Genomic DNA, 19,250 nt, shown 5'->3' with positions numbered 1-19,250 from the left:
TATGACCTGTAATTAAATAAATTAATTCATGAAAGAAATGAGTTGAGTAACTATCATTTAAGAATTTACAACTTTGGCACACACATTTTAAAAGCTTAAATCACGCTTCTATTTCAATGTTTTTTTTTCAAAAGGTCTATTTCTCAATTTTATAGAGATCGTACTAAGTGATGTGTCCCAACCTAAAAGAATATCAATCCTCCATCTGTCAGTCTTCGAGCGCCAGGGACCAAGCGGTAAGGCCACGCAGGAGTTGTTAAAGAAACTATTGTTTTTTTACACAAAAATGTATAATAACTAGGCCAATAAAAGAGGTCAACAGAAAATAACTCTAACAGATGACACAGCAACTAAACAGGTCATAACTGGAGAAAACGACCTGCCACTTCTTCTTTTTCAAGTTTTACGGCGGTTGGCATCCAGCTTAATGTTGCATTTCTGCCACCTGTCTGAGAAACAGAGGAAAAGAGAAGTGTGAGCAGTGGGTGTTTCTCAATGTCGAGGAAGGATGCTCCAGAGCCACTATTTCAAGTATACTAAATCATCGAGTGCCGATGAAGGCCTGTTCCAATGTCCAGCATACTTGGAATTATACCGAGGCCGGCATACTTCGTAGCGAGAAATTTCGAGGCTGCACATGTGTAGTCTCCGCAGTCTTAAAATCCCCACAATGCTTTGCGCACGGACCAATTTCCAAATCTTTGGCGGAAATCGCGCTCCATTTAAGGCGGGGCCTCGCTTATGACGCACACCTGTTAGCCTGTTCCACAATTCTTAATTTTCCGAGGCTAGGAAGGATTCTTGCCTCGCTTCTGAAGCAAGTGACTCGGAAGATGTGCTACCAAGCAAGCGTCCTTGACATTGAGAAACACCCAGAATACGCCGTGAAGTTGTTTGCGGCCTGCCAGTAAACCTAAAGCAGAAGAGGAAGTGACGTCAGCGGCTTAATTTGCCTAATCCTCCCTCAGGGATTTATTCCAGTGAACGCGATCTGCTAGGAGAGTTACGGGACTAAAGAGTTCGGCGGGACTATAGTATAGGTAGTTATATAAGTGCTGGGAACTAAGTACGGCAAAGTAGGCCTACTTGGTGTAAAAGCGGCTGTTTTTTTTAACTAGTTTTTGGAAAATAGCTCGAAATAAGGTCTGTGTTTGACACACATTGAAGAGACGGATCACGTTTTGTTCTACAACATTAAATACATCAGCAGTGACCCCACTGGTGATGTTTGAAGAGTTTACGTGTCTGAAAAACGATGGTTGTTACCAAGTGGCTGAATAGGACTACAGAAGTTGTCGAGGCCGTTGTACGTCATTACGTCGAACCAGGGCCCTACAGGCCAATCACGCAGGCTGCATGGGGCCCCGCCTTGCGCAGGGGGCCCCGCCCAGAGGGCCTCAGCTGCTGTGCGCAGTTCTCCGCTCAGTTCTCCGCGCACCCCCGGCTGACACGCGAGAGTGAGAGGTGACAAGGGGAGCACGTCTGTAACCCGACACCGTTGCAATGAATTGACATCTGACCAATCACGGCTTTGATACGGCCACTAGTGCAGGTGAAGAGATGTCGGTGAAAAGACAGTTTCAGTCCGGCGCAAGCTAGAGGGAAAAAAAACAAAACTTGAAGAAACTAGAGCATCACTCGAAGGTGGGTTATTGTATGAGTCAAATGTACAACTTGCGAATGTTGTATAAGTCAAATTGCCAATTGCCATATCAGCTGCAATTCACGACATGAAGAAGGCAGTCTCTGCAGAGCACATATAGGCTAATGGAGATGCAGTTATTCCAGCATTCTTTATTTACCATTCATTCAAGTATGTTATGCCTTTTATCTGCTAATGTACAGGAGGAAGAGTGATAGACTGTCTGTCTAGTTGGCTTACATAACAGTTCAAGTTTACAGCCTAAAAAACATGGAACATTTTTCCCCCTTATATTCATTTTTATGTCAATTTGCACATTTCATGGTGATGCTCAGCCTCTCCTCTTAACTCCTAACAGTCATCATCATGTCAACCACAACACAGAGAAATACTGATAGAAATGTGTGTGTAGTTGTTGATACATTGCTGACAGAGGGAACTACGTTTGAACACAGATTTAAGAAATATCAGTTTTTGAGCATGTCATAAGCATGTTTTGTCTTGACTATACAACTATATTATAATAAAATAATATAGTATTTATATTATTGAATTGATTATGATTATTATTATTAGTAGAAGTTGTATATTTCCATTAATTATATTTTAATCTTTTTGAGGCTAGTATTTGGCAGGAAATGCAGACTAATTCACCTGTAAACGCATACTGAACGACATACATGCACAACCATTTACCTCACTGCATAAAAAAGTGTTGATAATAATAATAAACAGGAATTATATTTGAAAAGTAGCCTACTTTGTTTCCAAAACATCTTTTTTTCCACTCCTGTCGGTTGGGGGGGGGGCCTCATCTCACAATGTCGCTTGGGGCCCCAAGTTGGCCAGGGGCGGCCCTGCGTTGAACACGTAAACACTCCCGCTAAATTTGTTTTCCCTGTTCTGCTTGAAAGCAAGTACCTGCCTCCTGCAAACTGTTCCAACAAACACTTCAACTTGTACCATTTACAATCTGTAGTTTTGAATATGGATCTTAAATTGGCGTGACGTTGAAGCAGCGACCCTGCTGTTGTTCCTTTATAGCATAACGTTAGCATTTTGCTTCTGGCGATTAGATTTATGATTCGAAAATTATAAAAGTAGGATAGACATGTGGAGATTATCCGGCTGAACAAAACGTGCATTTATCAAACAGGTTAGTTTCCCACAGATCTTATTTTTTACAATATTCCAAAATCCTATGGAGAAATCCTGTTGCTTTTTTGTCGAGGGAACCCTTGCAGCTTACTTCCGAGTCGACCTACAAAAATACGTCATCCCTGCACCACTCTAGGCTAGGCCAGAGCCCTAGAGATACTAACGGCCCGTCCACACAGCAGCGTGCGCTGACGCTTGCCGGCGGGCGTGTCTGAAACTCGACCAACAACCAATCACATCAATCTCCCGCCCCTGACACACAAGCAGCGGTTTGATTGGCTAGAGCTTGTACTGGCATATGATTCGATTGGCTGACACCTCGCTGAGGCGTCAAAAGTTGAACATTGCTCAACTTTTGCAGCGAGCCACGCCAGCTACGCTCCACGTCACTTCCCACGATGCATTTCGGCTAAAAGTGACGTCAACGCACGCCGCTGTGTGGACGGGCCGTAAGAGTTACGACACTCCCATAGACCTCCGTTGTAAAAAATGGCGGCGCCTACTTCCGGGGTATGGACATCGAAACAGTTCAAAATATTGTCATTTGGGCGTTGGACCTCATTCACTTTACGGCGCGTCGATTAGTTCCAGAGGTAAGTTGCTGAAATATCGAACTCTTTTGAATTGTCAACTGTCTATATTGTATCAGAGGCCCTTTATGATGCTTATACTGGTCTTCATTTGTATATGCACAGCGTCATTATCTATATTTTATCTTGGTTGTTACAACCAATTGTGCTAGCATTGCCTGCTAGTTAGCTAGCGCGACTTCGTCAGCTTTGAAGGTAAGATTTCAGTAATGAATCGCTAGCAGCTTATATATCAATGATGCTGGGTAACTAACAAGCAGGATTTAGATTGATTATGTGTTTTTATTGTTATTTTGGTTTTTATCTGCTGAACCTGACCGTGTCAGCCATCCTTAGTCGGCTTTTTCTGTATGATATGACTTAAAGAGCCTGTGACAGCATCCCAACAACTGTTGTGCAATGAAATATTGGGCTACTAGTCATCTCGAACCGTCAGTTTAAAAAAGAAAAAGCGATACCGTTCCGTTAAATATCAATAATTTCGATCATCGCGGGGAAATTCCTTCGATTCATTTTGAAGTTTTGGGGGAAGCCGGAAGTGACGTCAATGCGGGAACGCTTCTCTGTGCGGCGAGAGAGCCAAACACGGACAAAGTGTGTTTTCATGCGTAGAAATGCTGAATTACTGAGTTTAGGCACGTTAATAACGTTTTAATGAAGTTGACTATACAGTATATTCATATGTGTCAGTGCTTTCATGTCAATTCGGCGACATAAACATAAATGATCGTGGTGAAGATGATGATTACATTAGGATTAAAAATCGGAGCTGCTGAATTTCCTCCCGTCGGATGTGATATAAAAACAAATCGATTATTTTTGTAGTTGTAAACTCAAGTGGATGAAACTACATGTATTAGTGCTTTCATGTCAATGCGGCGAACATATAATACATTAAATGATCGTGAGGATGATGATTACAAATCGTTTGTTTGTGCCGGTCTGCATTTCCTGATGAGAAAACAAACTGATGCTTTTTGTAGTTGTAGTACACCAACATGGATTATTAAACGTGTTTTTTTTACCACAATGTTGGGGAAATTAATGGATAAAATGCACGGATTATTATTATTATTCCCACTCCGATCGGGACACTAGGTCCACCGTTTCCCCGCAGCGAGGCTCCCCGCGTTGACAGTTTACGTGGGCTGGGTGCAGTGGCGGACTGGTCATCGGGACGAATCCCGATGGGCCGGTACCGAAGTGGGCCGGTCGGATAAGTAACTAGCACATCCCCCATAGGCGGCGCGTGAGGCTCAGGTTTGAGAAGGCTAAATAACTTTTTTTACTTGACGCTGCCCGCCTCCGGCGTCTATAGAAAATAGATCAACTCAGTGTGCGGAGTTTAAATCTCTCAAGTCATATTACAGGATAAAGGAAATACAGTTTAAACTGCCGTATGCAGAGAAGACGCCGACGTGTCGCACTTATCATTCATATTACATCATCAATCAGATCATCGATCATATAATATCATAATATATCATATTTCCTTATCTGAGTCAGCTGAGCCGTATCTGGCCGTGCAACACTCACAGTGTCACAGACTGTATGCAGAAGTATTATTTAACACATTATGTTGACGAAACACTCGAGACAAATGTAATTAAAGTCAGATCCACTCGTGTCTTAGACGTGAACACGCTCTCAGCTGGAGAGAGAAACCCTGGCTTGATTTACCGAGTTGATAACCAGCGTCGTAGGACCGCTTAGCGAGATCTCGTGTGTTAGTTTGTTGTTGTTAGTTTGTTTGTTACTCAAACATATCCAGTGTCTGTTGAACTGGCTTCGTAGTACAGGGCACAGGTGGCTAGCAGCGCTAAGGTCAAAGACACAGACATTATACATTATATTTGTATTTTACCAGGATGCAGTGACACAAATATTTACATATTTACATTTACTATCTACAGCACCCGCCGCCCCTGACATCCCCACTCCCCCCGTTGACAATTTACTAGCGGTACCGAAGTGGGCCGGTCGAGAGTCCCGGGATGATGTTTAGTCCCAGTCCCACTGGCTACATGACCGTATGATCGCCCATATTGACGCACCTCATTCCTAAACTTCTAACAGATACAACATAAACCGATCCTTCAGCCTCATGAGCTCTCAGACACGTTCAACATGAACCTGTCATCGCTGTCTGAGCTTGCTGCTGTGTGCGCCGTCGTGCGTTTACATCTGACTGTATATATATAAAGGTTTACATGCAGAAACTGGGATCCTGAACGGTGCAGCTGGAGCGCTGTGCCCGCAATGACGTCACCCATCATTTGGCGGGACTTGAAGGATCCCCGAGAAGATCCAGAAAATGGTCAACATTGAAGGGCAGATTATGGTTATCAAAGTACAAATATCCAAAATCAGTTCAGTAACGGTTTTCAAGGGGACAATATTTACTCAAATTGATGGGTTTGGATGATGGGGGAAACTCGTGTCACAGGCTCTTTAACTGCTAGCACTAGTAGAAATGAGGTGGCGTCTGTGATAAATATTTCATTGCATTTTGGGATATACTAACATTTCATTATGTGACATGTTGACTGTACTTAGTTTTTTTTTGTACTGTTCCGTGTTAACTTATCTGTACTGTACAACTAGCGCTACTTTTTAATGCTTGATGGCATGCTAGGATAGATTCCTTTGTGTTGTAATATACACACTAATTTAATGATTGTTCTTCAAAGGTATTATTCAGTCTTAAAAATATAATAGCCTACTGAATAGGCTACTCTACAGCAGTGAATGAAGGATGAGCCTAAAACATGGTCATGCATCCAAAATGTTTATTTTTAACAAAATAAACACTTTAAAAAAAATAATTAGCACTTTTTTTTATTCAGCCTCATATGTCAGCCTCATATGGCTGCTGCTGCTGCTGCTGCTGCTGCTGCTGGCAGAGGCTGCTGCTGCTGAAGGAGGGGGCTGCTGCTGAAGGAAGAGGAGGCTGGAGGCTGCTGACGGAGGACTGGGAATGGAGATGCCAAGTACATCGATGGCAACGAGTAAGGTGTTTGGCAGTGGCCTAGATGTGCAGAGGTCTGTTGGGTCTTCTTTGCCTTCTTACTCTGACTCTTGCTGCCAAGATACCCTTTATGTTTATCCTTCCTCTCAGCCCTGATGCACTTTGATGCAATCCTTAACCTCAGCCTGATGTATGTTGAGAGGATTTTTTTCTTCAGGTCATGGCATGAGGGCAGGTTGCTGTCCAGAAACATGGCTTCTTGTTCCAGCTGTGACACTGCATTTGAGGACTCCATGAGGGAATCGCTCGTCCTCACACGGAACAGCTGCTCCACGTTCTGAACAAGGGTGAAAACCTCATCTGATGGACGGTAAAGTGCACCCCTTTTAAATTATCTTAATACCAGCAGACCAGCTCTCTCATTTATATCCTGTAGTGCCACAACAGAACCTTAGTTGTATTGCTTTTTTCACGGTGTCTTTCCCCCACCGTATCCCACCTTTTTTTGATTGCCCAAGTGCTCTAATTTGGTCTGTGTTGAAGATTTTTTGAAACTTTAGATTAATCAAATTGTGTTTTATTTTTAATGCCGAATGAATCCTCTTCTGGTTTCCCAGAGCCCTCTCGGCTCTCTTTCTTAGTCATCTCTCCCTTCTCAGTTGCCTCATTAGATCCTCCACGTGAGCCCGGTCACAACTGGCCTTTGGCAGTCTGGTCCCTGGAGCACCTGACCCTGGCAAACTGGCCTCTTCATAGCTGACCCCTGACTGACTGGCCCCTGGCACACTGATCTCTGGTAAGATGGCCTCTTGATTGTCGGCCCCTGACATACTGGCCCCTGGCAGTCTGCTGACACCTGTCTCACTCTCTCTGTCTGTGATGTCCCTTTCATTCCCTTGGAACTCCACCTCAATATCTCCCTGAATCTCTGTAACAATAACAAGGCAATGGCTGTTATATGTGTATGCTGCCTTTACATGTGCACCTATTGTCATGTAAGGGTACTACACTCCTATAGTGACATTCATCTAAGTTCGTCTATTGGCAATGTTACAGTATGAAGAAATCTGTAGATGATCTACATGTGGTATATGAGTCTTCAGAGAATCCCTGAACCCTGGTAGCTTTGAAGCTGTATAATCTGAAGGTTGCATTAGGAGTGTCGTCTATCCTTGAATGATATAACATGGGAAACATTGTTAGCTTCATATATCATACCAATGTCTGATGTGCAGTAATAGGTGTGGTCATTATTCCTGACAGCTGGAGGCATACTCCTTGACGTGAATGTTCTCCTTTTCGGTTTAGGCCGATGTATAAATACTGTTGGAACAGCATCTGGCCTCAACCTCAAATTTCCTCCTGATTTGTTGCCAATATATTGGTCGTCTTCAAAGTGTACCTGTGGGTAGGTAGGTTTGATCAGTTTCCCCTGCACACTTCAAATGTCATTGAAGAGTCATAATTCTCTACACTTGGAAATATGATGCCCTTTAAAATGTTAACAAGTCATGTCACCTCTGTGAACATTACTTACATGACAGAGTGTTCTGCTGTTGTTGTCCTCTGTCAGACACAGGTTTTGTCTGTTGACCAGACTACGTCCTTAGGGGAGCCATACATCCGGAACCCCTTCTCGGATCGATTAGAGCACCCAAATGCTATGTATGACAACTGATCTATTAAAATGCAATATAAACGAAAGTGCCATAATATTTATTGTGCAAACATTTTAACATGAATATTGCTATGTCCTCTGTTCAGTCTGCTCCCAACTGTATTCTCTCCCCTTATTCACCACTGTTCCTATTCTTGCTCTGCCTTTTAGGGCCCAGGAAACCGATGAAGAGGATGTCCCTTTCACAAAGGAACCTTCTTGTTTTTTTCAAAATGGTTAGGCCCCTGGATGCCCTAGACTAGAGTTCTGTATTGCTTTTTTGTAAATAGTTGTTTGTAAATATTTTTAAAATGCCCCCCCCCACCCACAATTGTTGTCCGCACAATTATGCTTGTGCGAACAACAATTGTGGGTGGGTGCTTATTGTGCTGCAAACGTTGAAGGACCTGAGTCTCCTGAGGAAAGACAGGTGAAAGGTGAGGAGAGGTCATGGCTTGGAAGCTTTTATATCCTGTGGTGTCTCAACAGAACTTAATATGAATTGCTTTATTGTCTCGTCGCTGGATCACCTCCCCCTGGCAAAGTGGCCTCGTCATTTTAATTTGTATTGTTGACAAACCTGTTTGTGTTGCTCTGTTGAACCGGTTCAACAGGAGCTTCTGTAAATAGTTTTGTAAATAGTTTGAATATTTATCATAGTAATCATTTTCAGTCTCCCACTCTCAATTTAATTTATCGTTTCTTTGCCCCACCATATATTTTGTTGTCCAAGGGCACTAAATTGGTCTGTGTTGAAGATTGTTTTACACTTTAGATTAATCAAAATTGTGTTTTTTGGCTGAATTAATCTTTTTCTGTTGAACCCTAACCCTCTTTGTTCTCCTTCTCTTTCATTTGACTTTGTTTTGTTCCAACACACATCACTTTTTCCATACACTGTTCTTAATAAGTAATAGGCTACCAAGCTTTCCGTTGTCACCCTGCCTCTCCAAATGCAAAACTGTCAATAAAAAGTATGCAATAATTCTGAAAAAGTACTTGGGTGTGTGTGTTTTTTCAATATATATATTTACCATTCAATAACGCAATGCTGCTGTCTGTCTGTCCCATAGAGGAACATGACAGCGCAGCGCAACTATACTACGGACGTGACTGCCCTGGCAGTGACAGCAACATAGCCTGCTTGTGCTGCCACACTTTCCCCTCAAAATATCGTTAAATAATGAAACTTGTAAATATTGCCAATCCATACAAAGTGTAACCACATCATGTAAATATGAAAGCAATCTTTAAAAAATAACAGCGTTGGTTTAATCTATGACTATTTTGACCATGTTTGTGCTGTTTTTGCCATAGAGAAGCATTGCCACGGAAGTGCGTTTTGAACTATCCCGGCATACATAAACCACGTGACCGGCTGGCGGCGACATCAAAGAGTGTCGTAACTCTTATCTCTCTATGGCTCTGGGCTAGGCTACACATTTATCAGAACAATTTCCTCTAATCAACGTGCCAGTTTGATATAGCATGTTTTCATTATCTTCTTTTAAATCAATCTGATTTAATGAGACATTTCAGCACATATTTTTAAGTGTGTCTCATTCCACAACGTAGACTAATTTCCAGTGTGTGTATGTATTCATTGTGCAACTTAACCCTGTTGTTCATGTTTTACAGGTTTGATAGACTTTCCACTGTTGCCAAACTTGTGTTAGTCCTGCCACACTCAAATGCTGACGCAGAGCGAGTGTTTTCTGTGGTGGGACTAAACAAAACAAAAACAAGACACTGTCGTCTCTCATGACGACAAAGATGGCAGACTTGGAGCCATGCTTTAAGTGGGAGCCAAATCAACCCAATCCATGCTAAAGGCTGCAAAATCTGCCACCAGCAGACAGAGCCAGATCTCAATATAGGTGTATGGAAACGACCTCTAATTTATTCAAGTTAATCCCTGTCAAGTTATGTATGTAAATGTTTTTATGTAAATAGTTGGTACATGTTCAATACATTTTGTAACGCTGTCCACATGAAAGTTTATTTTCCAAACATTATGAATAACTTTTAAAATAGGATGTTTTGAGGTAGGTACATTTATCCATTATTAAATTGCCTGAAACAATGGTGGGTTGACTTGACACACACTTAATTGGCAGCATTTCTTTATGTAAAGCATTTCATAGTTGGGTCATTCTACAGAAAAGGTGGAAGTACTGTCACTTACTTTTGCAGACACCAAAATACATGACGTTGACCTAATACATACTCACATTCATTATATATGTTTAATAAATAGAGATTGTCTTTGCAATGGTACTAAATAAAAAAATTAAAAAAATTGTTTTATACATAAATTGCTATTTATTTAAAATGTCAAGTTCAAGGAACTGCCTTGTCACTTTGATCATACATGGAAGTGGAGCCTATAGTTATAATTACATTTTTTTTTTTTCAATAAATAAATCTCATTCATATTATTTACATAACATTACCAGCATTAAATATAACACTGAAATGGTAAAAAAAACGCAAATTATTAATAATAATATCCAATAAATGTCAGTCACCCAAAATTACGTCATTGGTGTTACTGCTACACAAAACGCTTTTATTTTGAAATAATGTACTGTCTCTGAAGTGCCTCCTGTAACAAGAGATCATTTGAGGCAGAGCAGTGGACAAAGACATAAGGAAAGTCAGATACTTCTTACTTTGTTTGTTAAAAGGTGTCATTTTATCTTCAAATGTTACATGCGTCTTTCAAGTCTGTCATTAGTGTTACTCATTGCATAGCCCTAGGGGTGAACATTTGAATGGGAAAATGTATTGTATTGAAGAGTTAAGAGTCTGACACATTGCAGCCATTTTGTTAAAATGGTAGTGTTTTCTCCAAATTGTCACTGGTGTTACTCTTCTTCCTGCTATGGTAACACGTAACAACAGTGACATTCCTATGTAAATAAGCATTGTATAATGTATACAAATAATAAAAATACTTTAAGCTCTACTTGTTGTGGATTCATCAAGTTAAGAGTTAGTTATTGCTCTTCAACAGGTGTTAGATGTGTTTAAAAGGAATATATTTCAGCAGACTTGTATCACCCAGATTCCACCTTTTCTGTAGAATGACTCAGCAGCTTCTCAAATGTGAAGATTTGCTGCTTCACCATTTACATATTTTGTATTTCTTTTTAATATTTTAGAGCTTTATTTCTGCCACGAGTGCTTTTACTCCCAATACTTTGAGTACATTTTCGGATTTTACCTAAATATTTTGACTTGAACTTCTCAATGCAGGATTTTTACAGTGTATTAATGCTTTTACTGTAAGTAAAGGATCTGAATATCCACCTCTGCAACTGGGATTTGGTAGCCTACTAAGTCTATTTGCATCAGAAATGGTACAACTATAATGTTCAACTTTAGTTTTATGATCAAAGTATTATTGGATATTATTATATATTCTCCACCTCCCCTGGTTACGTGTGCAGCGTGTCCACGCGCTGACACAACCGGGGATTGGCACCTGCGGAGCAGCGCGAGAGCAGCTGGAGGAGGGGGGAGTGCACAGAGTCCACCAGAGAGGGGAGAGGAGAGACCTGCACCGCAGTGACGGGAACACGGAGTCAGACCTCCGGTACCGACAGCACCGAGGAGGAGGGGACAGTTCTGATGCCGCTGCGGAGGTGACGGAGCCGGTAGCACCAGAGGAGTGGAGCGGCTCAGGTAAACGGAACTACTTTCTGCTGTAGTCCCAGCACACTGACGCATCGTGTGGTGTCCCGGTTCCGGCGGGGCTAGACCCGGGTGGTGATGAAAACAGAAGGTGTTGAACATGACATGCTGCTCCGGTCCCGTCTAGGAGGGTCGGAACGATGTATAGTCCAGTCTCAATGCAGTGTTTTCCCACTCCCGGTGCACGCGGGCCCCCGCCTCTCTCTGCGCATCTTCTGGATGATGCTGCTGTTTCGTGGGATTTTTTGCTGCTCTGCGCAAATCGCAAATAAAGGTACCAAAGTGTGGGGCAGTGAGCGGGCCGGCCTGCCGTCTGCACCTGCAGAGGCCCGGCTGGGAGTGGGCTGTCTGAGGGGAAGTGTCATTGAGAGGACGGGCGGACGGGGACATTTAAAGGGCTGTAAGTTGTCTGGTTGTTGGGTTAGGCCCCGGGCTGGGTGAGTCAGTCTGCCTCGGAGCTGGAAGTGGACCAGAAGTGGATCAGAGCTCTTCTCAATGTGAGGGAGACTGCTCGACTAAACACTCAGAGTCCCTTTTACAGTGTCCTCTAACAGAATAGACAGAAAGTCTGTTCCTGCAGTATTATAATAAGTCTGCGTTGTTGTGCTACAGAACGTCACATGTGACCTTGTACTTTATGGCATTTATCTCAAAACCAGTTATATATTATTTCTATAATATTCCCACACAGCCTGTCTGCACTCAGTAGCATGTTTATAAGCATGATTACTATAGTTATTGGTAATATTGCATGTCAGCAGTGTGTTTCAGTCATTCCTGAGCTCATGGTGACCTGAAGGATGTGACAATGGGGTTTCCTCTCTTCTAACTGTTTTCATTGACTAATACCATGTTTTAGTTTGTTAGTGTGTATTATTATTGAGCGGTGTGCATAATGTTTCATGCATTGGATTGATCTCCTGGAAACTATTGAGTTATATCTGTCTTCGTCATTAGGCTATGGATCCAAAGGTTCCATGCCACTCTATAATAGCCTACTACTCAATTACAAGGAAAAGTCAGTCATTTACAATGTCGGTAAAGCACAAGTGAAGTAGTCCAGAAGTGTAATCAGTCATTAAGTTACTCAAGATGTATCCAATGTACACTGTAGTATATATCGGATTATGGTTTCTGATTGGTTAACTCAAGAGGACTTTGGATGTTGAGGTGGAGCTACATGTAGCTGCCTTTGTCCAGGTGGGTAGTACTTCAGTATGATGATCATCATCATCTTAATACATTTTTGGAGATTTAATAATAATACATAACATTTATGAAGAGCTTAATCATTCTTAATGTCTTGCGTGTCGTGAATGGGTTGATACAGTAAGATTCTGTCTGTGGTGTTGAACTGTGACTTCCTATGACCTATCACACTTATAGGACTCTGATCTTCCTAGTGTGCTGTATAGGCTGTTCTGTAGTGCTTTGCTGGGGCTGAAAGGTATAGAAAGGTTTGCATATTGACCCGTGTAATCAGAGCCGAATGCATGCAGCCAGCCATGCAGAGAGGAAGGCGGTGTGAGCTAATGTGAAGACTTTCAAACATAAAGCCTGAGAGACAAGGTGGGACACACAAGTACGTTGCATTCATTTTGAACAAGGAGCTGTCCCTGGGGAGTGTGCCTAGCTGACCAATCAGAGCTCTGAGAAGTCCGCTTTCAAACTTCATCATTTCAAAGTGTTCAATCATTAATGTTGAATCATGTATCTAGAATATAAAAGTTATACAGGGACATTATTTAATTGAGCTTAGAAATGCAAATATTGAGTTTTATCTTTCAATGTAGCACTTTTTATTCAAAATATAAAGAATGTCATAAAGGGAGTGTCTGAACCCAGACCCTCCCAGAAAGAGGCCGGGACAGAAGCAACTATGTGTTAGTGTGTTTTTAAGGATACCTTTATTGGTGAAATAATGAATGATGACAAATAAGAAGGACGACGTAAAGAATATATTTTTTAAAAGAGACACGCATGTAAATAAGAAACGCTAACTTGGTCTCAATGACCATCTAAAAGTATTCTAGGTTGCTAAATCCAAATAAATGAACACAACTCTTACACGAACACAACATGTTTTCAAGTCGTGGTAAAACATCATTTTGAATGAAAGCTGAATGGGTGTCACACGTTGATCTCCGATTCACGGAATTCACTGACTAACGCGTGCACAGGCACCTCTGCCATAGTCAGACCACACTACTTTTTCATTTTCATGTATTCACAAGTTCAAATACAGGTACAGTCATGAGACACGATAGAGGCATGTGAAATGGGACAGCCCAATAAGCCGTAGCAAGCACACAATCAAAACACAACATATTACATTCAGTGTATTCTATCTCTGACGTGTACATTTAAGTTCTTTTTAAAGATAGACAAAGATGTAGATATTTTTATAGTGTTATCAATGTCATCCCTCACTTGAGGACCTCTGCAGGCCACACTAAGCTGGTACATCATTAGAAATGCTTATCCTTGTCTATATGTATGCGAGGGTAGATGAGTACGGATCAGCTCATAGTCTGACGTCGAGCATATTTTCTACGTTGCACATTGAACAGGCGCTGTTGCTGCCCCACAGATAATTGAGTGCCCACCTGTTTACCTGTGTAACAATAAGTTGACAAGAAGTACCTGAATGCACCATTAGAGTATATATCTGTCAGGTAGACTGTCCTATTGGGGAGGAAACCTCGCTCTTCATGACTGAGGATCTAGTTCCTGAATGAGGACGCAGCTAACATGTCGATGTCTTCTTTCTGATGACAGAAATAGACGGTGATGCTTTTTGCTTTTCACTATGTATATTTCAAACCATAGTCAAAAGATGGCGGGGAGACAGGCGCCTGGGACTTGCAGATCTAGATCCAGCAGAGCATGCCCTGCTTCTGAATGGAATATGTTATTTCCACTATGAATTAAAGATGTCGGGTTGGTCAGAACCTCTTCCATGTTGCCGTGACCTGGAGGCCCTCTCTGGTGGGCCCCGGAGAGCAGCCGTGTTTATGGGGGGTTCTGTACTGAATGTGATCTGGTAGGTTATGAAGAAAGATGAACACGGCAACAAACCCATAACAACGTGCCACATGTGTATATGTTCTGAAATCTGACCCCAGGGCGTCAGGTGTCAGCGCTTTCACTGACTTCCTTTGATGGACGAGAGGGGGGGAGCAGAGAGACGTGCGTGCGAGACAACACCATGGACACACACTCACATAGGCTTTCTAAATGAGCTGTTGGCTATGCATCGGCAACGTCTGCTTGGGAACTTCTATGATGTCCAATTTCTTTCAAAGGCATCCGTGTTTATGCCTGTTCCCCTCATCACTTTCCAAGCATGTTAATGTTGCCCTTCGTAGTCCTGAAGGGATCATGGTAAGTAGGGAGTCAACAATATAAGAAAGGTCTGGAAAGAGAACTTAAACTCTCACTGATTACTGCAAAAGGGTCCTGATTGTCTTTCTGTCTGTTGAGGAAGGTTTATCAAATTAACCCTGTTAGAGGATCTGATGAGCACTCTGTCTGAGGCCTTCAGAGGAGCCATGGAACACATGATGACACTCAAGACATTCTGTGTGCTGCTGTGGATTTATGTCAATACAAGAAGGCTCGGTGGTGTAAAGTAACTAAGTACATTTACTCAAGTACTGTACGCTTTTAAGGGACTTGTGTATTTCCACTTTTTGTACATCGACCCCACTACAATTCAGGTAATTCATTTATCGTATACCTTTAGTTACTTTTGATTTGACTTTAGATTTGATTAATGATGTGAAATATAATCTAAATACACCTAAATAAGACTTTAGTCTGGAGTAAATTCACAAGCTACCCTGCAGTATACAAAGGAATTAAAATTAGCTTCAGCTTTACCAGCTGTGATAACACTTTAATGCATCAATAATTTAATGCATCAATAATTATAATGTAATATATATAATTCTAAAATGGGTCAATCTGATTTTTTTTAATATATTTTATTTATATTATGTATAAATATACACAAACACAACAGATACCATGTGATAAACCGTGCAGGAGGAGGCAGAATACAAACTGGGCTTCTTTGGAGTAAGCATCTGAATTTGAGGTCAGTACTCTTTGAAGGGAAGCATGGAAGCTATCAAATAAGAAGCCATAATCCTTTAATCATTTCCGTTAAGCTTCTTTCTGAAAACCCTGGGCTCTGCTGGAAGTGCTTTGATGAAATAATGCTGCACTTCAGGTCTCTGACCAGCAGATGTCAGTGTTGGATCACACAAGACATGTTTCCTTCATGCTCTCAGAGACATTCACTGAGTGTGTGAGGAATATGTGTTCACACAGAACATTACACATTGAGTTACAGATGGAGTCTTTAAGCATCCTTTCATTTAATATTTAGCATACTTCATCACTATCAAACATTACATATAACCATCCAATCGGTTTTAGCAGACAGGAAATGCCTATGTATTCTTAGGTGTGCGGGTGAAGTACATTAAGAACAATCATAACAAAGCTCCACATCTTGCCCCAGCCGAGACTTCTAGAAAATGATCTCCATATATCTCCTTGATATAAAAAGTCAGAGAGCAAACTGTTTATTCAGGTTGTGGCTAAATAAGTATTTTGTGTGCACTACTGTACATGTTGCTATGATTTAAACAGCTCAGGGTCATTCCTTCAGATGAGCTGTGTGACATAAGGGTTACTGTTGATGCCGTCTCAGAGGCTGCTCTATTCTGACCAGAAAACATACTGGATACACCAATACAAGGGAGTGAGACATCGGTTAGAATACATCTGAGCCTTGAGAAACCCTTATGAATCAAAGCGCGGTATAAAGAGTGCACACACTACGCAGCAGCAGCAGGCAGCAGGCCATGTGGCGGCTTCCCAGAGAACCTCTACCCTGGCTGCCTTTTGGTTAAATGGAGCAGCCCGTGCAGATGGGATGTGGCCAAGCCAAGTGGATTGTGGGAAAGATGGGTAACTTAAGTCTGCATTAGGGAAGCCTGCTGGCTTCACTGTATTCACCTGGCATGGTGTGCCTGTCTAGGTGCATGCAGGGATCAGAACCATCGCTCTCCTGGGGTAGTGTGGGCTTTAATACTCCACCTGAACCCAGGGGCGCCGCCAGGGCCCCATGAAAAGATATCACATTGGTTATTTAATTTTTTTTTCTTTATGTTCTAAAATAGTTTGGGCCCCTGTCAGTCACGGGCCCTTAGAATCGTCCTAACCTTTCACCCCCTTACGGCGCCCCTGCCTGAACCTCAGGTCAGCATCCGGTCTGACTGTGTGAGGGACTCAGGAGGACTGCCCTGCTCAACAGCGTGTCGTGTTGTCCATCCATCTTCCAGGGCCTCATTGACTGGGTTTTCTTTGGAAGTTTTTCCTTGTACGATGTGAGGGTCTAAGGACAGAGGGTCTAAGGACAGAGGGTCTAAGGACAGAGGGTCTAAGGACAGAGGGTGTCGTATTGTCATACTGATATTCTGTACACACTGTGAAGACCACTGAGACAAATGTAACATTTGTGATATTGGGCTATATAAATAAACATTGATTGATTGATTGATTGATTGATTGATTGATTGATTGATTGATTGATTGATTGATTGATTGATTGATACCCCTATGATATGATACAGGATGCACTAATTCAATGGTAGTTGTGTTTTTTTTAATTCTGTATATTTGAGATTTTAATTGTATTCTGGCGAAAACATTTGATACCCTAAGCTAGAGGGTCAGTAGGGTGCCGGTAAGAGGTTACATATGCAATCTATTCGCATTCAAATGTCTAAAAATGACTAGCCCTAATTTGTATATCTTTCTGAGTGGGGTACTATTCACACCCAGAGAGAGCTGTAACTTTATTCAAAGGAACGGTGTGTTTCATCTGGTGTCATCATATCCCCTGTGGGCATGAGTCAGGTTGTGTGCCAGAAGCTGTCATGCATTTGAAGTTTGAAGTAACTTTTTCACCAAGCACTGTTGAGATGTTGGTGTATTTAACTATATATATTTTTAAACTTGAGTTATTAGACGGCTGGATCTTAAGTAATCAGAGTCGCAGGCTAAGCTAATGATAGCCTTTAGCTCGTAGCCCGATTGTTTACGTAAAACTCCCTATACAGTGTTTCACTGGTTTAACATACTAAGTCTGTTTGGTTTGGAGATGAGAAGAGCTCTTAGGATAACTCAGCTGACAGTTTAATCCTCCTGCACCGTGGGATCTTACGCTATCAGAGAAACAAGCTAAGCAGACATTGGCAGGACGTCTGTCGTCTGTCAACCACAGCGCAGAGACACTGATTTGAAATGGGAAACTGCTTAATTCATCAGTGGGTCTGTTAGTTTTGGAGAGGCAAAGACATCTACAGAAAGAGTGATCTCTTTTTGTCTCTTTGGTTATGGCTGCATGGAAATCATTCCACTCTACTATCGTCCTTCAATGGAAAACCTTTTCTCCCTCCCATCTTCCATCTGTCTGCAGCTTCTCTCAGGTTACCTGAGCTGTGCATTCAAGTGTCCATCGCTTTATGCTTTTCAGCAGCTTCTGTTTTGATAGGCCTCTCAGGAGCTGCTGTTCCTTGAGAGCGCATGGAGGGAAGAGAGGAGCGGCAGGATAGAAGATGGATGGTAGAGAGGAGTGAGACAGGAAAAAGAGAGGCACATACTAAGATGGAGGGAGGAAAATAGAACAGTGAGCGTCTGGCTAAAGGGCGATGGCACAGCGCTGTCTGGCAGGCTGCCAGGCGGAGAGGATACATAGAGGATGGAGGGGGGGGGTGCTCAGGGAACAGACCTGGAGCCTGGTACTGCTGCAGGCTCAGACTCCTCTGAGACCTCTGACTGTATGAATAGAGAACAGGGAACGGGAGGAGAGTGTGTCTGACCGATATGATGTGCTGATACCGTTGGATTCTGCTTACAGCTGATCAATCAAATACACTAAGATTTCAAAGAGTAAACATCATTTCAGTCATAGAGCATAGTACTCATCGGCCTCATTCAAGGTGGGGACGCTGGGGACACTCTCCCCACCACTTTGCATTAGGATCATTTGTTAGAAATGCTTGGCAGCAGCGTAGCATACTTACTGCACTTGTTGTAGCATATGTATGTATGTATATACTGCATAATGTTTGGGGGGGGGGTATTGTTTTTTAAAATCTGCCAAAAGAGTCCCCATCACTTTTTCTAACAAAGTGATGACAATGATTGTTCTAGCACCTTCTTTTAACACTAGAGCCGCCAGGGGTCAAATGTACCCGCTATTAGAATGCATTGATTTTCAAGGTACAATGTTCTTTTATTTATCACACTAGAACACAGGGTTAAGAGTGAGCTTTGATCGCACTGTGATGACACTTATACCAATAGAATATGTGGACTCTCAGCTTTCATATGATATATATTGTGCGGATAGCATAAGATATCGCTAAAAGTGTCTCTCTCTCTCTCTCTCTCTCTCTCTCTCTCTCTCTCTCTCTATCTCTCTCTCTCTCTCTCTCTCTCTCTCTCTCTCTCTCTCTATCT

General features: G+C 42.1%; 1 protein-coding gene across 3 annotated transcripts in view; it reads left to right on the top strand.

Annotated features, from left to right (window-relative positions):
- The first annotated feature begins 11,519 nt into the window (after positions 1-11,519).
- Positions 11,520-19,250, top strand: part of nfasca (neurofascin homolog (chicken) a) — an 81,006-nt gene continuing 73,275 nt past the window's right edge. For 2 of the 3 annotated variants that reach the window (XM_034082269.2, XM_034082268.2), the window contains exon 1: positions 11,521-11,702. The gene's annotated coding sequence lies outside the window, so the exon portion shown is untranslated. Of the gene's footprint in view, positions 11,703-19,250 lie in introns of all 3 variants that reach the window. The other variant, XM_034082253.2, reaches the window with a different exon arrangement.

The sequence above is a fragment of the Pseudochaenichthys georgianus genome, chromosome 5, assembly GCF_902827115.2.
Source record: "Pseudochaenichthys georgianus chromosome 5, fPseGeo1.2, whole genome shotgun sequence".
Taxonomy (NCBI): Eukaryota; Metazoa; Chordata; class Actinopteri; order Perciformes; family Channichthyidae; genus Pseudochaenichthys; species Pseudochaenichthys georgianus.
The sequence above is the reverse complement of the archived record's forward strand: the minus strand, read 5'-3'. Positions and strand labels throughout refer to the sequence as shown.